This window comes from Fukomys damarensis, unplaced genomic scaffold, assembly GCF_012274545.1.
Source record: "Fukomys damarensis isolate Sample0158 unplaced genomic scaffold, DMR_v1.0_HiC HiC_scaffold_22, whole genome shotgun sequence".
NCBI classification, from domain to species: domain Eukaryota; kingdom Metazoa; phylum Chordata; class Mammalia; order Rodentia; family Bathyergidae; genus Fukomys; species Fukomys damarensis.
In genome coordinates, this window is record NW_022900934.1 from 15,341,348 (window position 1) to 15,346,875 (window position 5,528).

The window sequence follows — 5,528 nt, forward strand, 5'->3', positions numbered from 1 at the left end:
TTTTTTTTTTTTTTTTTTTTTTTTTTTTTTTTTTTTTTTTTTTTTTTTTATGGTACTGAGAATCAAACTAAGGGCTGGCAAGCATTCTACCACTGTGCTATACTCCCAGTCCTGCTTTTTGTTTTTCAAAGCTGAAATATTTCTCCTTTAACTGCAACTTTTTAAATATATTTAGTCTGCTAAGAGGGGAAACAGGCCACATTATCCTACAACCCATTTTCAGCTTCCTGAGAGCCTTCAGTTCAGGGATCTACCAGGAAGGGTGCTGGGGCAACAAGGCCTCCTCTCCCTGCACAGAGTGGCTTGCTTTGTCTAGATTCCTGAAAACAGATGCCAACAAATAGGGCTCCTCAAGATTTACATGTTCTGTTTTATTTTCTAGGTATAAAAAGCAAATTTAAAAAAGGACTAAAAGGATCACAAAGCCCAAGCTAAAGTTAAAGATTTCTACACCTTTCCATTTTGAAAAAGTTCTCCACACAGCTTCTATAGTATATGATACAACAACCTCATTAAATCTAACCATATATGTACCAATTTTAGGTTTGTGAGAAGACTGGAATTTTCACTTTCAGAGATATTTCACTGAAGGAGGTATAAAAATTTCATACTATCTTTGTAATTAAAAAATTAAAGTTTACAAACACCAACTTCTAAAAGAGGATATACTTCTTCACCTATATCTGGGGCACAGAAATGCTTTTAAGCCAGGTAAGGTGGCACATACCTACAATTTTAGCACTTTGGGAGGCTGAAGCAGATGGAGTACAAGTTCAAACCCAGGTGGACAACTTAGCAAGACTTTCTCTCAAAATAAAAAATAAAATTTTCAAAAAGAGCTGGGGGTGTAGCTCAGTGTGAAAGCCCTGGGTCAATCTCCAGTAAATGGCACAAAAAACAAAAACCCTGTTTTTAAAGCTCCAGATACTCTGTCAGAGTTCTTGGGGTGAAAAAGTAAACCAGCATTTGAATGGAGCCCATCTGTGACTTGAGGCTCTGCTTTTAGCTCTAGGCAATTTCAGAGAAAGCTATAATTTAGAGCAAACTCACATATATTACAATATAAAAATAGACCCTCTGTGACCAACAGGCTGGAAAGCAAGCTCTCCAGAGAACTCTGCCTCTCCCTGGAGCTGGGGGTGGAGGGTTGGTACAATTCTACTCACAGGAGCAAAGTTTCCTCCAAGTCCAGACGTCCTCTGTCCTCCTCACAAGTAAACGTAGAGTTAAGAAATCAGGATTCAGGATGAGTAGTCCAGACCCAAGCAGCAGCAACCTCTCTCTCTCTCTCTCTCTCTCTTTCTCTCTCTCTCGCTCTCTCACTCTCTCTCTCGCTCTCTCCTAAAGGAAAAGCACTTTAAGGTTTTAGTGGGTGTTTCCCATGTCCCGGGCCAAGTAAGTCCCCATCTGTTGTAATCCAATGCTCAGCCTGATGATGTCAACCACTCAACTCACTTGCTCAGTTTCCACCTCTCTGTCCACGGGAGAGATCCATTTCCTCTGGACAATGAGCCAGGGACTGTAACTTACCCCATGCCCGTCACATTTGCCTAACATCCTTCCTTCAATTTTCTACCCTGCAGCATTAGTAACAAAAGGCTTCCTATCAACTCACGCACCAAGGCTCCCAGCATAGATCCCTCTGCTTTTAATAACTGATAACTAGGCTACCTACTTTGCTTTGCTGTTTTAATTTGTTATACTGGAGAAGATACCTTCACCCTATGCTGTGTCGATCTCTCTTCTCTCTTCCCAATTCTTCCGTTCTTTACTTTTTCCAGATTCCTAGGTGAGTGCTAGGCAAGAGCAGTTTGTCCTTCAGTGGGGAGATGACAGGCCCACAGGGAAGGCTGGGAAACAGCACTGTCTATGGCCTGAGGAACTGGTCTTGGCCACACCCTCAAAGCAACGAATGGCCTCAAGCAAGTTGTCACCCTGTCTGGTGCTAAATTTCCTCATCAGTAAAATGGGTATCTTCTGGAATTACTTGACTGAAACCATTTCTGGGAGCTTACGAAGGTGCTGGGCTCTAAGGACAGCTCCTTTACATCTCTTTATGATAGAGCTAAAGTGTTTCTCAGGGAGGAAACCCAAAAGAAGTCACTGAACAGTTCCATGGGGTGTGAAAAGAGTTAGCATACACTCCTAGATAAGATAAACAAGAGAATTTAACTGTTCTTAGGGACCCACAAGGAACAGCAGTGGTGAGGAGAGATAAAAACATCTTGCAATTGCTGAGGGCTCCACAGTGAAGACATGTAAACCTCTCCACCTCTTTGGAATGGAAAGTAATGAGACACACAACCATCAGGAGCTGTCATTTGGGATCCAGAGATATAGGTGACTTATCTCTCTGAACTGCAGTTTTCTTAACTGTAAAATGGGATAAATGTGCTTCCATTTCAGGACTGTGAGAATTAAATAACACATGTATGGGAACTGAGCATTTAGTATATGTATACTAAGAAAATGAATAAATGTTAACTCTTGTTGTACACAAGCACATCTGATTCTCATAATACCTTTAGGAGAATTGAGTGCCCAGGGGCTACATGATTAATGTCTCTTTCCTGGGAAAGAAACTGAAAGAGAAAAGTAACATGCAGCTCAAAATGAAAGGGTCAGAATTCGAAAGAATCTTGTAACTCCTAACTAGGTCAGCACACATGCCAGTCCTCTTTCTTCCATCCAAGTACTAACCAGGGCCAACCCTGCTTAGCTTCTGAGATCAGCTGAGATTGGGCACATTCAGGGTGGTATGGCCGTAGAACCAATCCTCTTTCTCAAAATGGCTATTCCACCCACCTGGTAGAGGAAACACTTCTAGCCACTCAATCAAAGGAGGCACTCACTTGCCCAGCTACCAAAATACTGGTGTGGTCTAAAGACAGTCTGGCTTCAACTGCCTCTCCCAAAAAAAGGGGAGACTCTATCTTTGTTCAAGTTATTTTGATGAGGATGGGATGTTGTAATAGGAGCTCTGCCAGGAAAGCAATTTTTTGTTGTGTTTTTGTTTTTTGGTTGTATTGCAGACTGAATCCAAGGCCTTACCAGACAGGTGCTCTACCCTAGTACTTTTTTTTAATCTTTAATTTTTTTTTCCTGAGACAGGGTCTCAGAGTCCTGCTGTATAGTTCAAACTGTCCTTGAATTCACTATGTAGCCCAGGCTGGCCTCCAATTTGAGGTGATCCTCCTGCGTCAGCCTCCCAAGTGTGGGGATTATAGGCATGAGATACCACACCCAGCAAAAATCTTTAATTTTGAGACAAGGTCTGGCTACAATGCCCAGGCTTGCCTTGAACTCACTGCTATAGTTTAGAGCTGGGGTATCCCCCTAATGTCTCATGTATTTGGAAGTTGACTGTTTTTTGTTTCTTTTTTTTTTAAGACAGGGTCTTGCTTTCTTGTCTAGCCCAGGCTGGCCTGGAACTCACAACAATCCTCCTGCCTCAGTGTCCTGAGTACTGGTATTACAGGTATGTACAACCACACCCAGAGTGGAAGGTGACTGAATCATGGGGGCACTATACTGACTTGCTGTGAGAGGTGAATGAAGCCTGGCTGGAGGTGGGTCACGGGTGCTCCTCTGCTCTCTCCTTCCTGGCTGCCATAACATGAGCAGCTTTCTCCCACCACCTGGCCCTTCCTGCAGTTTCTGCATTTAAACTGCCAACTAGGGACTGAAACTTCTGAAACTGTGAACCAAAACAAACTTCTACTCCTTTAAATTGTGGGTATGGGTATTAGATATTTTGTCTCAGCAACAAAAAACTGACTAAGACATTCATGATCCACCCATCTCAGCCCACCAAGTATAGTATCTGGAGCTATATAGTTCAGTGCTCCCTGGGTTCAATCCTCAGTACCACCACCAGAACAACAAAACTCACAAAAGTAAGCTGCAGTGTCTTAGCAACAAAGACAACATTTCCAAGACTCTGTGTCACCATGCACTGTCCTGATGATGATGTGACATGGCGATACAGCCAAGGATGTTGGAAAGTCAGAAGAAGGCCCTATACTTCTTCAGAAAGTCAAACTGAGTAATGAACAAAGGCCCTGTCAGGCACGTTCTCCGCAGCAACACAGCCTGGATGACAGGAGGTCAGAACCATTGTCTGGCTGTGCCTTTATTCTAACAGCTAGAGTGGGGAAATGAAACTGGGCCTTTGAGATGGGTCAGTTTACTGACATCACCTTCAGTGCTTTCAATTGTGTTTTGTTAGCTGAAGAAGGATAATAGTAAGGAGCCCATTCATAACACTATTGTTTTCTCAAAAACGAGCACTTTATGATACTTGCCTGAACATTGAATAATTCTGCATATGTGACAGAATCAATGAAGAGCAAACCCTGACAACATCCATCAGCACACTCACTTGTATCACAACTGACAACAGTGGATATACTGTATACTCGGGCCAATCTGCTGATTTCTCTATAAATGCCACTTCATTCTCACAGTGATCAAGTGCAGGAGATATAATTAATACTCACACCTTACAACTACAGCAAGGGATGAATGGAGAGGCTGACCAAGCTGTTCAAAGGCCATGGTGTAAGTGGCACAGTTTGTGGTCTAACTCAGGGCTGTTTGGTGGACAGCCTGGATTCCTAGGTCCTTACTATTGCCCTCCTCCCTTCCTTCATTCCTTCCTTTTTTTTTTTTTTTAGCAGTACTGGGATTAAATCCAGGGCCTTCACACTGAGCTACATCTCCAGCACTTTATATACTTTTTAAAAATTTTTTTTTACTTTTGAGATATAATCTTACCAAGTTGCCCAAGCTGGGCTTGAATGGTGATCCTCCTGTCTCAGCTTCCCAGAATGCTAGGATTACAGGTATGCAGCACCAAAGGACTTCCCTGCAGGAAATCTGGTTGTGCTCCACAGAGAGCAACATGGGCTTGATTTGAGAATAATGCCCTATGTAGCAGACAACCAATTCCAGAGGAACTCAAGGCTTATACCCTATAAGGTCTCCTCCATCATTGATTATGAATGGCAAAAAAATGACAGTGGGCCCTTGACTTATGAACTCAATTAGTTCCCAGAGACTGGTTGTAACTCAAGTTGTTACAGCTGAGATCTGGATGCTTACCTGGATAGGTGCTATAGATAACAAGAGGGAGATGAATCTTCCATTCACCTAATTAACCCCATATGTCAGGATGATTCTACCTTGAGGGTCCACTGTACTGCTGGGCATCTGAAGAAAACCAACAGCATGACAAGGACTAAAATAAAGAAAAAACAGACCCTATAAAGGATAAGGAAATTTGAACAAATGAGAAGCTTTAAAAAAAATTCTTAGGCCAGAGATTTAGCTCAGTGGCTCCCCCAACTGCCTCAAAAGCACAAGGTCCTGAGTTCAATCCCCAGTACCTCCCTCAAAAAAAGTCATAAAAAACTCAGAGATTCTGAAGATATTATACCTGTCAATAACAAAGGAACAAACTGACAAAAATGAGCTCTTGGAAATTGACAATATGAATACTGAAATTAAGAACTGAGTAAAAGAACTGG

At 42.3% G+C, this 5,528-nt stretch overlaps 1 protein-coding gene across 2 annotated transcripts in view; it reads right to left on the reverse strand.

The window, feature by feature from the left end:
• Window positions 1-1,336, reverse strand: part of Pkig (cAMP-dependent protein kinase inhibitor gamma) — a 40,558-nt gene extending 39,222 nt beyond the window's left edge. The window contains exon 1 of one of the 2 annotated variants that reach the window (XM_010631462.3): window positions 1,167-1,336. The gene's annotated coding sequence lies outside the window, so the exon portion shown is untranslated. The remainder of the gene's footprint in view (window positions 1-1,166) is intronic. The other variant, XM_010631463.3, reaches the window with a different exon arrangement.
• Between the last annotated feature and the right edge of the window lie 4,192 nt (window positions 1,337-5,528).